This window comes from Felis catus, chromosome B3, assembly GCF_018350175.1.
Source record: "Felis catus isolate Fca126 chromosome B3, F.catus_Fca126_mat1.0, whole genome shotgun sequence".
NCBI lineage: Eukaryota > Metazoa > Chordata > Mammalia > Carnivora > Felidae > Felis > Felis catus.
The window spans coordinates 105,410,329-105,428,113 of NC_058373.1; the positions used below are offsets into that span (position 1 = coordinate 105,410,329).

The 17,785-nt window shown below is 40.3% G+C and overlaps 1 long non-coding RNA gene across 1 annotated transcript in view; it reads left to right on the forward strand.

Annotated features, from left to right (window-relative positions):
• Positions 1-5,857: 5,857 nt before the first annotated feature.
• The window catches only part of LOC123386102, a 163,771-nt gene continuing 151,843 nt past the window's right edge, over positions 5,858-17,785 (forward strand). The window contains exons 1-2 of the long non-coding RNA XR_006599653.1: positions 5,858-6,811; positions 8,032-8,103. This is a non-coding gene — a long non-coding RNA (uncharacterized LOC123386102). The remainder of the gene's footprint in view (positions 6,812-8,031; positions 8,104-17,785) is intronic.

The following is a 17,785-nucleotide window of genomic DNA, read 5'->3' on the forward strand; positions in this document are numbered from 1 at the left end:
TTTATTTTTAATGTGTATTCATTTTTGAGAGACACAGAGCGTAAGCATGGGTGGGGCAGAGAGAGAGGAAGACACAGAATCTGAAGCAAGCTCTAGGCTCTGAGCTGTCAGCACAGAGCCTGACACAGGACTCAAACTCACAAACTGTGAGATCATGACCTGAGCTGAAGCCAGATGTCTACCCAACTGAGCCATGCACGTGCCCCATGGTGATAATATAAATGTAAGTTTTGTGAATTTTATTTTCCAATTGCCAGTGGTATAAAAGAATACAATTGATGCTATATATTAACCTTGATCCGTGTACCTTGTTAGTTTCATTTATTTGTTTAGTGATGGGTTTGTAGAATTCTAATCCTTGGCTCTTTGATATTATCCTAAAGATCTGGAAACTGTTCATTTTTTTTCAATCTTTTCTTTGTTCTTTAGTTGGGGTAATTGCTTTTGATCTATCTTCACTTTGCTTTGTTATCTACATTCTATCGGACCCATCCAATGAAAAATTTTTAAATAGTTTTGGATAATGTATTTTTCTGTTCTAAAGTTTCCAAGTGGGTGTGTTTTGTTGTTGTTGTTGTTAATTTCTATTGCTCTACTGAGATTTCTGTCTTTTCATTCATTTCAAATGTGTTTTCCTTTACCTCATGGAGCATAGTTATAATAGCTCCTTTATTTTTTATTTTCTTTTTTAAAGTTTGTTTATTTTGAAAGAGAGAGTGTGCACATGAGTGGGGGATAGGGAGTGTGAAGGAGAGAGAGAGAGTGCCAAGCAGGCTCTGTGCTGTCAGTGCAGAGCCCGACATGGGCGGGTCTCAATCCCATGAACTGTGAGATGATGACCTGAACTGAAATCAAGAGTTGGACACTTAACCGACTGAGCCACCTGGGTGCCCTATAGTAGCTCCTTTAAAGTCTTTGGTAGTTTCATCATTTAGGTGATCTTCAGGTTGGCATCTATCAGTTGTTTTTCCCTTAAGAATTAATTACATCTTCCTTTTTTTTTTTTTTTTTTTTTTGGTTGTCAAGTAATTTCAGATTGTATTCTGAACACTGTCAATGTAATATTATATGGGTTCTGTCTGAGCTTTTTATAATCCTTAGGAGAATATTGATGGTTTTGCTTTAGCAGGTAATCAACCCATTTAGGCTCTGACCTAAGTTCTTCATACCTTTGTGGGCAGTGGTTTAAGTCTCAGTTAATTCATACAAGCTTTTGCTGTACCACTTTGTGTCTGTCCTGCACGTATATAGTTCAGGGATTAGATTGCGACTTGTGCAGGTGGTTCATATCTCATTTAAATTCTCAAAGCCTTGGGGCACCTGGGTGGCTCATTCTGTTAAGCCTCTGACTCTTGATCTCAGCCCGGGTTATGCTCTCAGGGTGGTGAGTTCAAGCCCAATGTTGGGCCCCACCCCTCATTGGGCTCCATGCTGGGCCATGAAGCCTACTTAAAACAAAAAATTCTCAAAACTTTTGCCACATCTGTACCTTGCATGCTTGGCTCAGATGGTAGATGGAGCCAATATACAGAATTAGGGAACCTCTTTCTATACTTCATTCCTCTTTGGGAATTTTTCCCACTCACTCCACCCCATAGGCTTAACATTTCCTGGTTCCTCTGGATAGAAAAGACACGTTTCTATTGGACTTTTAGCTGCCTATAGCACACACTGCTCTGAAACTGGGTCCTGTCCTCAGGATAAAGCGGCACGAGAAAAGAAAGCAAATGGAAAACTCACCCATACCCCCAGAGCCACTTGCTTTTGTTACTTTCACGGTGTTCAGGTAGTTCCTTCCAGCTCTCATATTTTTATCAGAGTTTTTAATTGTAAACATTAGGAGGGCTAGGCTATAGTGGACTCACACTGCCATGGCAGAACCAGAATCCACTGACCCGTTTATCTTTATATGGATGGAATTCAAGGACCCAGAAGAGTTCTGCCAGAGAGCCCATCAATGTGCGCTCCCCTCCCCCCCCCCCCAAATTTCCCACCTACTCTGAAAAACATAAACACATATAGGCTTTCAGTGTTCTGGTTTTCAAATGTCATATAATTGTATGAGTCATTAAAAGCAAGAAAATCTTTTATCAATGTTAGGAGGAGAGTGGTGTTTAGGATTGGCACAGTCAATTTTGTTTTACTTATTTCTAGGTGGAAACCTTTAATTTGGAAGGTAGAGGGCAGCTATATAATTTATTTCTATACTACTTTTTCTTTTGGGGCTAAAATATATATATATATATATATATATATATATATATATTCTTTATACGTACATATAATGCTGGAAAGGTGACATAAAAGTGCCTTTTGTTTCCTTGGGATCATTTTGTTTGATTTTAGACTTGTCGCTTTTAATTATCTACCTGATCATCGTATCTCTAACTGTAATATAACTATGGTATATTATTATGCTTTTGAAAATGGTTATTTACTCCTTGGCTCATAGTGCTTTTTTGGAGCTGATACAATCTATCTGTTAAACATAAGGAGTAGCAGCACAGAGCCAAGAGCTGATTCAGAGAATTATTTTAATATGAGGACTGTTGCCTAGGTAAATAACAGCTGCTTTAGAATCATTACAGCTGAAGTGGTCAATGAATAATTTACCTTTATATTTAAGTATAACAGATGAATATTTCAGGCTTACCGAAATATAAAAAATGTCCTATATATCACTAGTTCCTCTAGCTGTTATATTTTAAAGGGAATGCTATAAGCAGACATGAGGATATAGAGTTGCAGCCTAGAGAGTTTCATGAAACAAAATGATCAGAGTAGAATTTGGTTTTCGTAAACAATCCTAAAGTCTATGTATTTATTAAATTCTTATGCAAAATGTGTTAAGTCTTTGAACTGGCAAACTCGGGCAGGGAAATCTTGCAGAAGCATCTTTTTCCCCATGAGATTTTCTTTTTAAATTTATATTCCTTAAGTGGAGGCTATTCCCACATTTCTGGCTTTCTAGTGGGTTCTGACATTTTATTCTGAATGTTGTGCTTAGCTAGAAGCAGGAAATAAATCTATTTTCAACTGTAAGGGGAGTTTTTTTATTGAAAATAATCTTTTATGATTACAAATACAGTATATGTGTATTATAGAAAATTTAAAAATACAAATAAGCAAAAAATAAGAATATGAAACACTTTTTATTATTCAGAGAGGATTCCTATGTACCTTTTGTTGTATATCCTTCCAGATCCCTAGCCAATCATGCATATATATGTATTTTGGTTCTTAGAATGAAATCATACCTTACTTGCTATTTTGCCACTTGATTTAAAAAAAATTTTTTTTTCAACGTTTATTTATTTTTGGGACAGAGAGAGACAGAGCATGAACGGGGGAGGGGCAGAGAGAGAGAGGGAGACACAGAATCGGAAACAGGCTCCAGGCTCTGAGCCATCAGCCCAGAGCCCGACGCGGGGCTCAAACTCACGGACCGTGAGATCGTGACCTGGCGGAAGTTGGACGCTTAACCGACTGCGCCACCCAGGCGCCCCTGCCACTTGATTTTTAAAGTGAAAGGTCTCTGCCTTCCCATGTAAATGCATTTATATGTAATATCTAGGGCACATTTACATTTCCTCAAGTGTTTAGAGGAACTTTTAAAAAAATTTAAAAATTCAAATAAATAAATAAATAAATAAATAAATAAAATTAAAAAATTAAATTCAAAATCAATCCTTGATAAAAGGATGTTATTCTAAATATTTGCCTAAATTCAGTTGATTCAGAGCATTCATGGGAAGTGTTTAGTAGGCCTAATGGTTGAAATTGATAATCATGTGGTGAATCTGTTGTATGGATTGATTGATTCTGATCATAGCTATAGAGTTACCAAAATCAAAGATGAACTTGTGCTCTGGTGAATTCAGAGACTGAAATGACACCCATTCTGTCAAGAAGTTCCTAATAGGAACGAAAAGAACATACAATGAGAAGAATGTAACAGTCCTTATATTTGTAGCCTTTGCTATCTTTTGTATCTCTTTATGTAATGTGTGAATAAGGTTTACGAAGTTAGAATCTTTGGAACGGACCCAGTGATTTGCTGGCCACTAGCATTTATCCCATAAATGACTTTTTTGAGCTTTGTCCCCTAAATGATATCCCATGTTAGGAAAGAGTTACAGTTATTCCCCCAAAGCCAAAATTAGGCCAAGGGAGAAACATTCTTTCTCCAGAATCTCATTAGTTGATATTTAGAGGAAAGGATTTAAGAGGCTGAAAATATGGCTCATTGCCTAAGACACACATATTTTATTCTTAAAAAACAAATTTGTGGAAGATAGCATTGTAACATTTAGATAAATGTGCCTAATTTTCTGTTTGTCCTCACACCCAAGTTTTTAAGTTAAAAGTTATTTAAAACCTACACATTAAATAAAATTGAAAAAAAAGGCAAATCAGGGTGCCTGGCTGGCTCAGTCGGTTAAGTATCTGACTTCCGCTCAGGTCATGATCTCATGGCTCATGAGTTTGAGCCTCACTCAGAGCCTAGAGCCTGCTTCGGATTCTGTGTCTCCCTCTCTCTCTGCCTCTCCCCTGCTTACACTCTGTCTCTGTCTCAAAAATAAGGCAAATCAACATTACTCTATTAATCAAACAATTCTTAATATTTTGATGTGGTTCCTCTAAGTATTTTTTCTATGCATATGCCGTAGTTGCTATCCTATACATAAAAATATGTATATGTATATACACATACATATATATGCTTATATATAAACTTATATAAAAGTATATGCTGTATATATGGAAGTGTGTATATATTTATATATATTTATATTATATATTAAATATATATTTATTATATATGTACTTAAATGATATATAATATTTTATTGTTGTATTCAATAGTTTATTTAGCCATTCCTCCCATGATGGAAATTTATTTTATTTCTATTCAGGACCCAGCAACTCTGGCCCACCCACCAACTGGGCCTGAGATGTTCTTCCTTCCTTTCCCCACCCGTTCTCAGGGCATGTCTCCAGAATCCACATTCTAGACTGTTCCCTCAAGGAGCTTGATCTCAGAGGTCAAGCTTCATTTTGGCTCTCTTGCTCTGCTCTACCCTGATGTACTTGACATTTTGAACTGTTCCTTCTGGTAAGGCTAACTTGCCAGGAAGCTGAACTTAAATTCTCTGTTCATTTTGCTTCTAACCCTGTCTATATTTTCCCAGCTAGTCCTAGGTTTATAGATCTTGGCTTGGGCCAGAGCACAAGGCCTCAGCTCTCCACTGGATAAAAGTCAGGGTGGCAGGGAAAGGCCACTAAATCTCTGGTTTGTGCCTATTAAAAATGACTCTGGGATGAGCAATTTTTTTTCATAAAATTTCCCCTCATACTTAGGATTATTTTTTTAGGATAGAATCCCAGAAATGGAATTACTAAATTAGGGGTTATGACTATTTTTAAAGCTGTTAATATTTATTATCAACTGAATATAGCTAACATTTATTAACTGCTTCTGAGACATTATCTCATTTACTTCTCACAACAGTCATATACATATCCTCATTATGGATAAGGAAATGGATGCATAGAGAGTATGTTTAACACTACAGTGCATTATTTTGAGCTATCAAAATGGCTCTGTCGTTGTTTATTATAACTCAAAAGGCAACAATAGGCTTTGTTAATGTGTTTGCCTATTTTTGGTGGAGGGGGGAGTATGGTAACAGGAAAGGTTGGTTAAATAATTTTGTTTCTTTTTTAAAAAAATTGTTAAAAATGTTTATTTTTGAGAGAAAGAGAATGCAAGTGGGGGAGGGACAGAGAGAGAGGGAGACACAGAACCCAAAGCAGGCTCCAGGCTCCGAGCTGTCAGCACAGAGCCCGATGCGGGGCTCGAACTTATGAACTGTGAGATCACGACCTGAGCCAATGCCGGACACTTAACTGACTGAGCCACCCAGCCACCCCAATGACGTTTCTTTTTAAAAAGTAGTTGTGAATTTTCCCTTTGAGCATTATTTGTACAAAGGTTGTCAGATTTATGAACACAAAATCAGTTTTAAGCCAAAAGATAAACAGGAGGGCTCATTGTTGAATTATTCATCAGCTATTTCAGTACCTCCCATGTGCATAGCACTGTGTTAGGAGCTATGTGGATGCTGAGCTAGAATGTGGGCTCCATGAGTGGAAAAGAGGAGAGGGATTCTGTCTACTTTGTTCAGTGCTATATTACAGCACCAGGACAGTGCTTGGCACACAGTAGGTGCTCAAGAAATATTTGTGGAGTGAATGAAAATGTGTTCATCGTTTTTACCAGTTAGGGTTTGGTTCATCAGTGAGTGACAGAAACTTCAAAATAACAAAGACTAGGGGCACCTGGGTGGCTCAGTCAGTTAAGTGTCCAACTCTTGGTTTCAGCTCTGGACATGATCTCACTGTTTCGTGGGTTCGAGCCTCATGTTGGGCTCTGTGCTGGCAGTGCAGAGCCTACTTGGGATTCTCTGTCTCCCTTTCTCTCTGCCCCTCTCCCACTCGTGCTGTCTCTGTCTCTCTCGGGATAAATAAATAAGCTTAAAAAAATGTTTTTTAAGTAACAAAGACTCAAGCTGGACAGAAATCTATTTCTTACATGAAATTAATCTAGAGGAAAACAACCCAGGCAGTTAGGGAAGGCTCATAATGTCATCAGGGCCCAGTGTATCCATGTCTTACTGCTCTGTATTCTCTGGCATCTGACTTTCACTTCAGGGTCCCAGCTGACTGCTTGAGCTCCAGCCATCACATCAACATTTCCAAGAAAAAGGAGAAAAGAAGAGCACGCTTCCTTTCTTGAAAGGCACTTCCTGTAAGTTGCACACAGCTCTTTTATTTATCTCACACTGGCCAGAACTTAATCACATTGTGACTTCTAACAGCAAGGAGGCTAGGAAATGTGGACTTTGTTATGGCTGGCTATGTGCCCCAGGTAAAATTGGAAGTCCATTACTCTGGAAGAAGGAAAAAATGTATTTGGGGACAGCTCGCAAGATCTCTTGGTAGTACACTTAAATCTTCTTAGGAGATGAAGCCATATACACATTAAATTTTAAATAATCACATGAAGGTTTTATATTATTGAAACCAAACAAGTTGTAGAGATGATAGGAAGCACAGAAAGAATACAGTTAAAAACAGCATCGTGGTTGAGGCGTGGGCCTGGATACATGGAGGGTAGTGGGCAAATTGGAGGATAGTCCAAGGGCAGCAGATGTTTTATATTATGTAGTGGTGGTAAAAATAAAAAACGAAAATTATGGTGGTTATGAATAAAATTCTGCTTTTGATCATCAAGAAAAGGTCATAGTCAAGGTTTCAAAATCAATATATTTTATTTAAAGGGTACTTTTATTTCCTTTAAACAAATTTTTAAGGTCCTGTTACTTGGACTTCTCCCTTCAAGCCTCCTGCAATTCTGCTGTGTTTAATCAGTGGTTCTCCAAGGCCTCAATTTTCTTTATAAGGCTCCACTGTTCCTTTGTGGGGCACAGTACTCTTAGGGAACTCTTGTGGCCAATGGAGATTTCTCCCAGAGTTAGGGAACTGTAGTGTCCCTGTTCAACAACTGCTGTCTCAAAAGTCCCTAATGTAAAAAAAAAAGGGGGGAAAAATTGTTCCACATATTTAGAGACTGGATTTCTTTCTCTTAACTTATTTAAAAAATTATACATATGGTACACATTCATCAAAGAATTAGAAAACATGGGTGGGCAAAATGACATTCATCAAAGAATTAGAAAACATGGGTGGGCAAAATGAAAAAAATAACCTATAATCCCACTCTCCAGAGATGACCACGGTTAATATTTTTTATGCCTCAAAAAATATTCACATAAACATTTATTTAAAAAAAATACTGTCAGATCAATGTTCACTACACTTTCAATTTAACGATCTAGCATGAACTCTTTTATGGTCAGTAAGTATAACTGCATCATCATTTCAAAAGGCTACATAATATTTTGTGGGGGCAATGTGGAAAGCCCGACTTTCAGTGATATGAAATATGTCTGTGTTCCTTTTTATCAGGAATTTAGGAGAACTGCTTACTTACAGGAGCAGACAGGGAGCAGAAGGCTTGAAAGAAGGTCATCAGAGAAGGTTAGTTTCACGCTTGCCTGAGGGTGAGAGACTGAATCTAATACCTGGACAACTGGTCGCTCCCAAAGGAGGCCCTCTGGAGAGGTGGCTATCAGTGGGGATCAGTATTGCTCATAGCCTGGGGCTCCCCCAGGAAGCAGCCTGGAGCCCAGGTGAGAGCCTGTTTGGAGGCAGATGGTGCTGGAGAAGTCACGTCAGGCCAGCTGGTGTTCTGTAAGCAGCCCTCATTTGTTGGATCCTTCCTTTTTCTCCAACTGGCATTAGGAGGTCAGAGCTCTGTCACACTGGGTGTAGATTTGTGCCTTCTTTGACTGCTACCTCATTCCTCAGTTACCTCACCCCCTTATTCACCAGTTGCTCACATTCTGCTACCAATATCTGGTGTACATTGAATGCAATTACTTCATGAGCTAGGAATGTGCAAGCGCTTAAGTCTTCCCACTCAGGAGCCTCTAGAAATAAAACTCAGATTAGGTAGCAGCTAGGGTGGGATAATCAAGTACATTTTTTAACAGTGACATAATAACTTTCCTCAGTGATTTCCTATTGTTTGAAGGGGATCATTATCTCTCTGTGAAACCACATCTGACAGTGAGGCTGAAGTGAGTTGCTGAAATGCTGGTCCTTACCTCTGAATGGTAAGAGCCCACCTGCCTCCATCTAATGGGCTTTGTACCATCAGGGCACCAAATGGATGCTGGGTGCTTGCAGGCTGCCCTGATGTTGTGCACTGAGGGACATGTCTTATAATATGAGAACTGCACCTGAAATAGATTCTGCTCCACAAGACCAAACTTGTTCTTTCTAGTGGATAAATGACCTCAGGGATCATTGGCTTTTAAGCGTTATAAATTTTTATGACATTATGAAAGAGATGGGGCTGCAATAAATCACTTAGAATTAACTATTTCCATTTTCTGGATAATGGATTGGGTGTAGTATCCCAGCAACTGTGGGTAGACTACAGAAGGGAGTCCAGAAATAGGATACAAAATGTGTACAACAAAATTGTCCAAGTAAGCCATGTTACCTCTCCCCTGATATGGCTGATTATTTAAATAGAAGTTCACTGCTCAGGAGCAGTGTTAATCATTGATGGGAAATTAAATGAAAATAAAACCTGGTTAAGTTCTTAGAGGATCCCAGAATGGGAATTTGGAAAGGTAAGGGTAGCCTTAGGCTAGATAAGCTGGGGAAGTAACTGAAGATAAAAACAGAAGAATTCAAGGGGGATTAATGCAGAGATATAAACTTGAGGGAAATGAAAGAAAGAAAGGACGGGAGGAAGGGAAATAATTGCAGATATAACTGTTACACGGTATGGAAATAAAAATGTTTCAAAATGCTAAAAATAGTTTTTTAGGTAAAAGAGCCAGAGTTGGAGTAGGTTTCACATGTTAAGTAGAATTCTGCATATTCAGAAGGATCCTTTTTATTTTTTTGGTAAGGGAAAATTCAAAGACTGAGAAAGATGCCACATGTTTCCAGGGGACAGTCTTTTGGAGGTGCGTTGCCTGGAAGCTATTCTGTCTATTAATAGTCATGGAGTTAAAATAAGTAGCTTTTTAAAGGGGAATTGAGATCAGGGACTAAGGGGAGTCTTGTGATTTGACAGTCAAGGCTATTGGCCACTGGGCTATGTGTCCATAGGTGCCAGTGCTGAGAGAAACAAAAAAAGTCTGAAAACAGATGAGGCAACAGAACTAGAGAATCATAAAGCACTTTGTTGAAGGTTACACTGCTCACTATTGGCATAGCAAATTCCTTGATGATTTAGATATTGCTAAGGAATCCAGTGACTTTGGGATAAGTTGTGGATCAATCAGCAGAAGGCAAGTAGGTAGGATGTTTTAGGCCCAGACAGTGAGATGTACTTTATATTTTTCTCAGCTTCTGTGAAATGTTGGCATCGAACAGGTGGTTGTAACCCTAGCAAAGGCTGGGAAAGGGGCCATGGCTGTGCAGTTGGGAATGTTGAGTTGGGTGTTATCGTCCAAGATAATGGACCAGTCATCTAGGTAGAGCTAGCTAGAAGTATCAAATCCTCAGGAGTCATGAAGCTTAAGTGGTGGTGGGTCAAAGACGGAAGAGGCAATATCTGGGATAGAGTCTCCAGAAAGGGTCAAATGGTCAAATGCTTTAGCATTTTGCTGTTAAGAACTTCTTTCTGCCTTGCCCTGTACCTGGGCCTTGTCAGTCTTAAAGCAGCGGTATTTGGAAGCAGCTGTTAAACACAGATGTTGTACTTGTGAGAAAAAGTTTGCAAGTGTCAGAAAATAGTGAAGTCAACCTAAGCGAAAGTAGCTATTATTAGGAGACAAGGTGCGTTGGGATCTTGGGACTAGCCTAGAAGCAAAGACTGGAAGCCTGTTAGGCCTTTCTGTCTCTAGCGTTTGTTCCTCTCTGTGTTTCTGCTTGGTGTGTTGTGAAACAACCTTATTCTAATCAGCACTGTCAGCACACCAGTGGAATACAGTGTCCAGGCCTGCACTCCGAGTTGGGAGGGGACAGCATGAAGTCTGTTTGAAGGGGAGCCATAGGTACGATTGAAGAGCTAAAAACAGGTCCGAGAGGAGAGGCTAGAGGACTGGGAATAATTCATTGAGGAAAAGTCCACAATTCGACAGCAAAATCGTCTTAAGTATATGATAGATTATCAGTGTGAGAAGATGGCGACAGACTGACTGTTCTTTGTCTTCACTAAGGATAAACCAAGAGGGAACAGACTTGAATCACAGCAAAGACGGATTCGGGCTGGATGAAAAGTAGGAGGTAGTGGCCGTGGAGGCTGCAGGCATCTTGATGGCTTTTGGGAGAAAGTGGAGGAGCTCTTTGGACAAATGGGTGATTCTTGTCTCTCTGGAATGATGTTTGCTCTGTCTTCAGGCAGGGTGGTGACCTGGAAGGGCCTGTCAGCCCTTCTTAGTTTGGGGACAGATTGTTTGTTGGGTCAGAGAAGCTCTTGTTTTGTCTGGCCAGTGTCTGAAGGGACTTCTTAAGCTCTTTGGTATTTTCTCAGGGTTACAAGCATATTGTGCCATTAAATAATTTTCTACCTTCTGTTCATTAGTCTCAAGTTTCAGTGTCTAGCTGACAAAGTACATTTATGTTAGACTTTTAGGTTTGGGGCATATGTTGCTGTTTATTTAGAAAATGATTAAATAATATGACGTCCAAGCTGCTTCCTGCCTTCAGAGCATCCAGCGACTATTTCACAGATATGAGACTGAAATGCTTATTTGTTTTGTTTTCAATCATGTGATTTGATTTTTAAAATAAAATTAATTAATATATACCTTCCAATTGAAAAGAAAAATGATTTATATCTCCTCCTCTTAATTCTTTAAACTCAACATTTACCTTATTCAGGTACATGTGATTTAAGTATACCGCTCGGCTCATAAAGTGAAGGTGGGGGGGGGGAGTAACATTTGGCGATGAAATCCTCAAAACTAGCTTTGAATGTTGGCTGTCTTATGCATTCAACGGAAACCTTCAGATGATAGCAAAAAGTCCATCGAAACTTGAAACTTTCATCTAGTACTTATCAAGAAAAATGTCTTCAGATGTTTCCCAGCCAAAGACACCATGGCAAAAAAAAAAAAAAAAAAAAAATTACAATGAAAGAGGAGTGTTGTAATGGGTTGTTTAGTGCCTAGAAAGTCATTAGAGTAAAACTCAACCTCACATTTTGATTCCTCTCCCGGGCCCATTCATCTCTCAACTGCAAGTCCTTCTCTAGGTTGCTGGTGTCTCTGACCAGCTGAAAGTAGTTTAATGGTGAGCAGGATTCTTTTCTAGAAGAACGAAGCTGTTACAAAAAATAAGGCCTCAGAATAATAATAAACAACGTCTGTTTCTGATAATTACCCACAAAATTTGTATGCACCACCCATTTTGACACCGATAGACTGTTTTGCTTCCAAATGGACGTCAATTTAAATCATGCTTTATAATGCCTTCTCTTCCATTCTACTGACTTCCTCACCATTTTAGTCCTTAATGATAGAAACTTCATATCTATCACAAGTTGTTACGGACCCAATATTATATTTACTCCCGTTTTGTTTTATTTCTCTGTATTAGGTTTGGGTGAGATTCCAAAGAATTGTGTACAGAGGTGTGCTAGTGTTGCACAGCACCCATTACTCAGGGGAGACGTATCTTTGAAGACAGGGTGCTGCTTGAACCCACCAGCTGACAAAAGGGTCAGATGACAGGGGACAGCAGAGGCGTCAAGGCAGCCTGGGCTGCTGCAAATGGCTTGTGTGGTCCAGGAGTTTATAGTGGACCCAGATGTAATAGAGGCTAGGGAAGTGTCTTCCCTTCGGGGTGGGCAGGCAGTGAGAGGCCAGAGAAAAAGTCAAGGGCACAGTGAGGCTGCCAGAAGTGGAATTCAGCCATTCTTTTTTGTTTTGTTTCGTTTTTAATGTTTATTTATTTTTGAGAGAGAGAGAGAGAGCGCAAGAGAGCATGCTGGGAAGAGGCAGAGAATCCGAAGCAGGCTCCAGGCTCTGAGCTGTCAGCACAGAGCCCCATGTGGGGCTCGAACTCACGAACTGCGAGATCACGACCCGAGCAGAAGTCGGATGCTTAACTGACTGAGCCACCCCGGCACCCCACAGTCATTTTTTTTTTGGATGAATAACTGATGTTGGCATCGGAGATCTGGCTGCTACTCAGGCAATGTCTGCCCTTACAGGCCTTCACCCAGAAATCTGTTTAGAAATGTTGGTACTCTCATTAGACAGGGCATTTCATACTAATTTCAGATTATCTCCAAGCACTAGTTTTAAAACCGTTAAGCTTCTCTTGTTTTTCTTATGATAATGTTCTTTATCCCAGTACCAATGGTTTCCAGCTTACAATCTGACTTAAGATTTTTTGACTTTATGACGGTGCAAAAGTGATATGCATTCACTAGAAACCATACTTCGAATTTTGAATTTGGATCTTTTCCTGGTCTAGAGATATGTGGCACCATACTCTCTTGTGATGCCGGGTGGTCACAGCCAGCTGTAGCTCCCAGTCAGCACGGGGTCACAAGGGTCAACGACCCGTACACTAACAAGCATTTTGTACCCATACAGCTGTACTGTTTTTCACTTTCAGGACAACATTCAATACATTAGCTTGACTGTAGAATGGGCTTTGCGTTAGCTGTTGGTTCAGAACTGTGGATTCTGAGCATGTTTAAGGTAGGCTAAGCTAAGCTATGATGATCAGTTGATTGCATATATTAAATGAATTTTCAACTTATGTTTTCAACTTACGATAGGTTTTTTTGGGATGTAACCCCATCATCAGACGAGGAAGATTTGTACAACAAGATTTTGCAAGTGGCCCAAGGCAAAAACTGAGTGCCAGGTCTCCAGTATTTATCCAGCCCTCTATCCCTTGGGTGCAAGGCCATCCTGGGAGTTACTTAGGTACTCTCCCTCTCCCTTATCATGCTTAGGCTTTGCTTTCAGTTAGGCACCCCAAATCTAAGAGTAAGGGTCCTTTGAAAGCAACTCCTGTCCTATGTAAAGTAAGTCCATGGCGCTATGAATCTATGTGACTTGCCCACATTCAGTGAGGGAAAAGCATACATGCTCACCCAAAGTGAGGCTGTCTCGATACATTATACTTTAGATGGCATACATTCCCTTAATTGGTTAAAAAAGTAAAACTAAGGTGATTACTTTGTAAACATTTTTACAACAAATAGAAATGCACATTTTTGTGCGTGTGTTTCTCTCAGCAGGGCGAAGGGGGCAGATGTCATGTAGCCATTGAAGCAATAGTGATTTTCCTGAGTCCCCTGGTAAGGGGAGACAGTGTTCACGTCCTACCATTAAACTGCGCTGTGCTGTTAGGGTCTGTTGGCTGTAAGCACTGAGGACACAGAGTGAAATAGGAGTGAGGGTGGGTGAGTGGAAGTGATTGGCAGAATCCTGAAGAGATATGCTTAACTTTAATCTCTTCCTGACGTCTGTTTTTAGATTCGCTAAAGAAAGAAGCTTGGAGAGGGAGAACAATGCAGGAGAGAGAGCATCTTGTTAAAGAGGTGTTGGGGTGATGAGGTCAGATGGCTTCAGGAGAGCAAAGGATTTGTTCCTAAAGGTAGGGCTGGTGTACTTTCGGGCCACCTATGGGCTTGTGAGGAGTGAGCCAGCCAGCCCAGAGACAAAGCAAAATGAAATAGGGAGGACTGTGGGAATCCTCAGCAGTTGGACTGACCCCCTACTGCCTGACCTCTCAGGCCTGGTTCTTAGCGCAGTTGAACCCAAACGTTCTAAGTCGCTGATAGCATGCCCTCCCAATTTGGAGCTGGGGAGGGAGGGTTGGTCAGAAGAGGAGTCAGGAAAGTCAACATTCCAAGTTCTGGAATAAGTAGAAGACAGCCTTGCTACCCTGCATAGTGACAGCTGAAAATCCCAAGGGAGACTTCTGTTTGGGCGTCGTGACCTTTCCTGTCACATCTCAGCATTCTGGCAGGCTGTTGGAGAGACTTGTGTGACAGGCTCACCTTTCAGCGGGCCTCCATCACACCACAGACTGCAGCAGGGAAGAGGCAGGAGAGAGAAGAGAGCTGGCCCCTGCTTCCTAGACACTTCCGTCCCCCAGAGTCGGGACCAGGTCACAGAGGTCACCAGTCATGCGGTAACATCCTGATGATAAAGTGGAATGCCTCTCCCCTAATCCTCTGAACGTGATCTTTGCATGGATTATTAAAGAAAGGATGTTTATCTCACTTGGGCCATCGTCCACACACATCCCGGCCCCTTTTCCAACTCCCTCGGCAGAGACACCTGCCACAGTTAGAATCCTGGCATCCTCAGGGGGAGCTCTTGATTCTTAATTATGCGGAAAACCTCTCTCTCTTTCTCTCCCCCCCCCTTTTAAAAATGATAAATGACTTAGGAGAAGCAGGCACAACCATGTCTTCTCAGGATTGTTTAGTAGGAGATGTGGAGGTAGAAATATGATGGATTGGATTCGAATTCGCTTAGCTCTGACAAAGATAAATTGTCACTAAAACCATAAGGTTGCATATTTTCACAATCAAGCCCATTTCACTTTTGAAACTAGGTATTCTCTATAGGCTTTTTGTCAGCAACGGAAAAGGAATGGGGTAATAATGATCAGATTAGAGGAATCTCATTAAAAGCACTAAGGCAGTTGGTTTGCTTGGTTGAAATATTTGGTTAAGCTGCTTGTCTCGTTGCTTCTCTTGCACCAGGAAGAGTGAGGAAACCACTGGTGCCTGCGGCCACCATGATAATGAAATAGACACGTACCTGTTGTGGCAAGCATCATGTTTTTCCACAATAAATTGAAAGTGACTTCTGTTCACATTATGTAAAAAAAATACATTTTGAATATATTTTTATAGTACTCAGATAAAAACAATGGACTTGTCATGGGCAACATTTTCTCAAAGATTATATATTTATAATTACTTTAATGCATAGGCTACGTCTGAAATAATATGTATAAAACCTGATAAGTTTGGTTGCCTCTGTGTCAGGGAACTGGATGATTGTGGGAATGGGCTATTATTAAATAATTTAAAAATGACCTATTAGAATATTACCTATGAAAATGAAAATTAAGGGGCTCCTAGGTGGCTCAGTCAGTTAAGTATCTGACTCTTGATTTTGGTTCAGGTCATGATCTCGTGGTTTGTGGGTTCGGACCCCGTGTCGGGCTCTGCCCTGAGAGCACAGAGCCTGCTTGGGATTCTCTCTCTCTCTCCCTCTCTCTCTGTTCCTTCTCTACTCATGCTCTCTCTTCCTCTCAAAATAAATAAATGAACATTAAAAGAATTAAAGAAAATGAAAATTTAAAAAATTTCTCTTAAAATATTTCCTTTATTGTGAGGTGAACACCAGGCCCGCTGGTGTGCTTTGTCTGTTAATGTGCATGATCTATCCATAGTATACATTCACCTGCCCTGGCTGGTGTTGAAGACAGGTACAAAGGCATAGGCACAGGGGTAGCAAAGGGCTAACAGAAAGCCAAATCTATCAGGTTCATTGTCCCATACCTCCCTGGAAGGGCCAATGATTGTGATTGGTTAGAGACTGCTAACTCATGTTAATGTAAACATGAACTTAAGATCAACCATCTTTTATTATTTATTGTATAAATATGCTATCTGTTTAGAGCAGGACATTTAGACATGTGAGAAATAGAAGTCACCCATAATCTAGCTACTCAGAGATCATTCTTGCTAACCCTTCGGAATATATCCATATATATCTGTAAAGGCCGTTTCTATGTTTATCTGTTTCCATATATGGCTGTGTCTGTGAGTGTGGGCATGTGTGAGGCTGCCAACTAAATTCCCCCCAAGGGCCAGGCAGATAAATGTGTGAAATCAGCTGGATATAAGGCTAATTAGAGACTGACAAGCATTATGCCGAACGGGAGCACTTATACTTCACCTAAAGATACTCAAAGTTTCAATAATATGTGGCCACATACAACAATCTGTAGGCTGCATTTAGCTTGCGGGCCATCCGTTTCTTTCACAGCAGGTAATCAGGGTTATTATTTTTCTTCTCTATCCTTTCAGTGATATTCTGTGTGTATGTCCATATTGTATACATGCAAAAACACATAAATCCATGCTTTTTCCCACTTTTTTTTAATTTTTATTTATTTTTTATTTTTTTTTATTAAAAAAAATTTTTTTTCAACGTTTTTTATTTTATTTTTGGGACAGAGAGAGACAGAGCATGAATGGGGGAGGGTCAGAGAGAGGGAGACACAGAATCGGAAACAGGCTCCAGGCTCCGAGCCATCAGCCCAGAGCCCGACGCGGGGCTCAAACTCCCGGACCGCGAGATCGTGACCTGGCTGAAGTCGGACGCTTAACCGACTGCGCCACCCAGGGGCCCCTTCCCACTTTTTTGTAAAGCAAATGACAGCATGTCAGTTGCAATTTTAACTCCAGACTCAGTTGAGCCTTTTGGATGACAGTTTGTTGTCTTGTCTGCATGAACACTTGTTACCTCTCTTCTGATCATCTTCTATGTTCTTCTTGGTCCTCTTCCAGGAGTTTAGGGGTTCTGGGGCACCTGGGTGGCTCAGTCGGTTAGGCGGCCGACTTTGGCTCAGGTCATGATCTCGTGGTCCGTGAATTCAAGCCCCGCGTCAGGCTCTGTGCTGACTGCTCAGAGCCTGGAGCCTGTTTCAGATTCTGTGTCTCCCTCTCTCTCTGACCCTCCCCTGTTCATGCTCTGTCTCTCTCTGTCTCAAAAATAAATAAACGTTAAAAAAAAAAAAAAAGCGTTTAGGGATTCTTCCCTACTTCTTTCTTTTCTGGGGAAAAGTTGGCCAATTTTTTTTTTCTTTTTAACTGAAGTTTAATTGACATACCATGTCATATTAGTTTCAAGTGCACAGCATAGGGATTCAACAATTCTGTACATTGTACAATTGCATTTCTTTTTTGGGTGAAAAATGTTTTCACGTTTTATGCATTTCTTCAGTTAACATTTTAAAGTAATCTCTACACCCATCACGGGGCGTGAACTACAACCCTGAGATCAAGAGTCAGGTGTCTCCTAAAAAATGTTTTCACTTTAAACCTGATGCAATTCCTTACCTTTGCTTCTTTTCTTTAAACCTTAAACCACATCAACCTCCTCTTACTTTCTTTCCCCTGCCTTGTTAGTATATTTCTCTCACC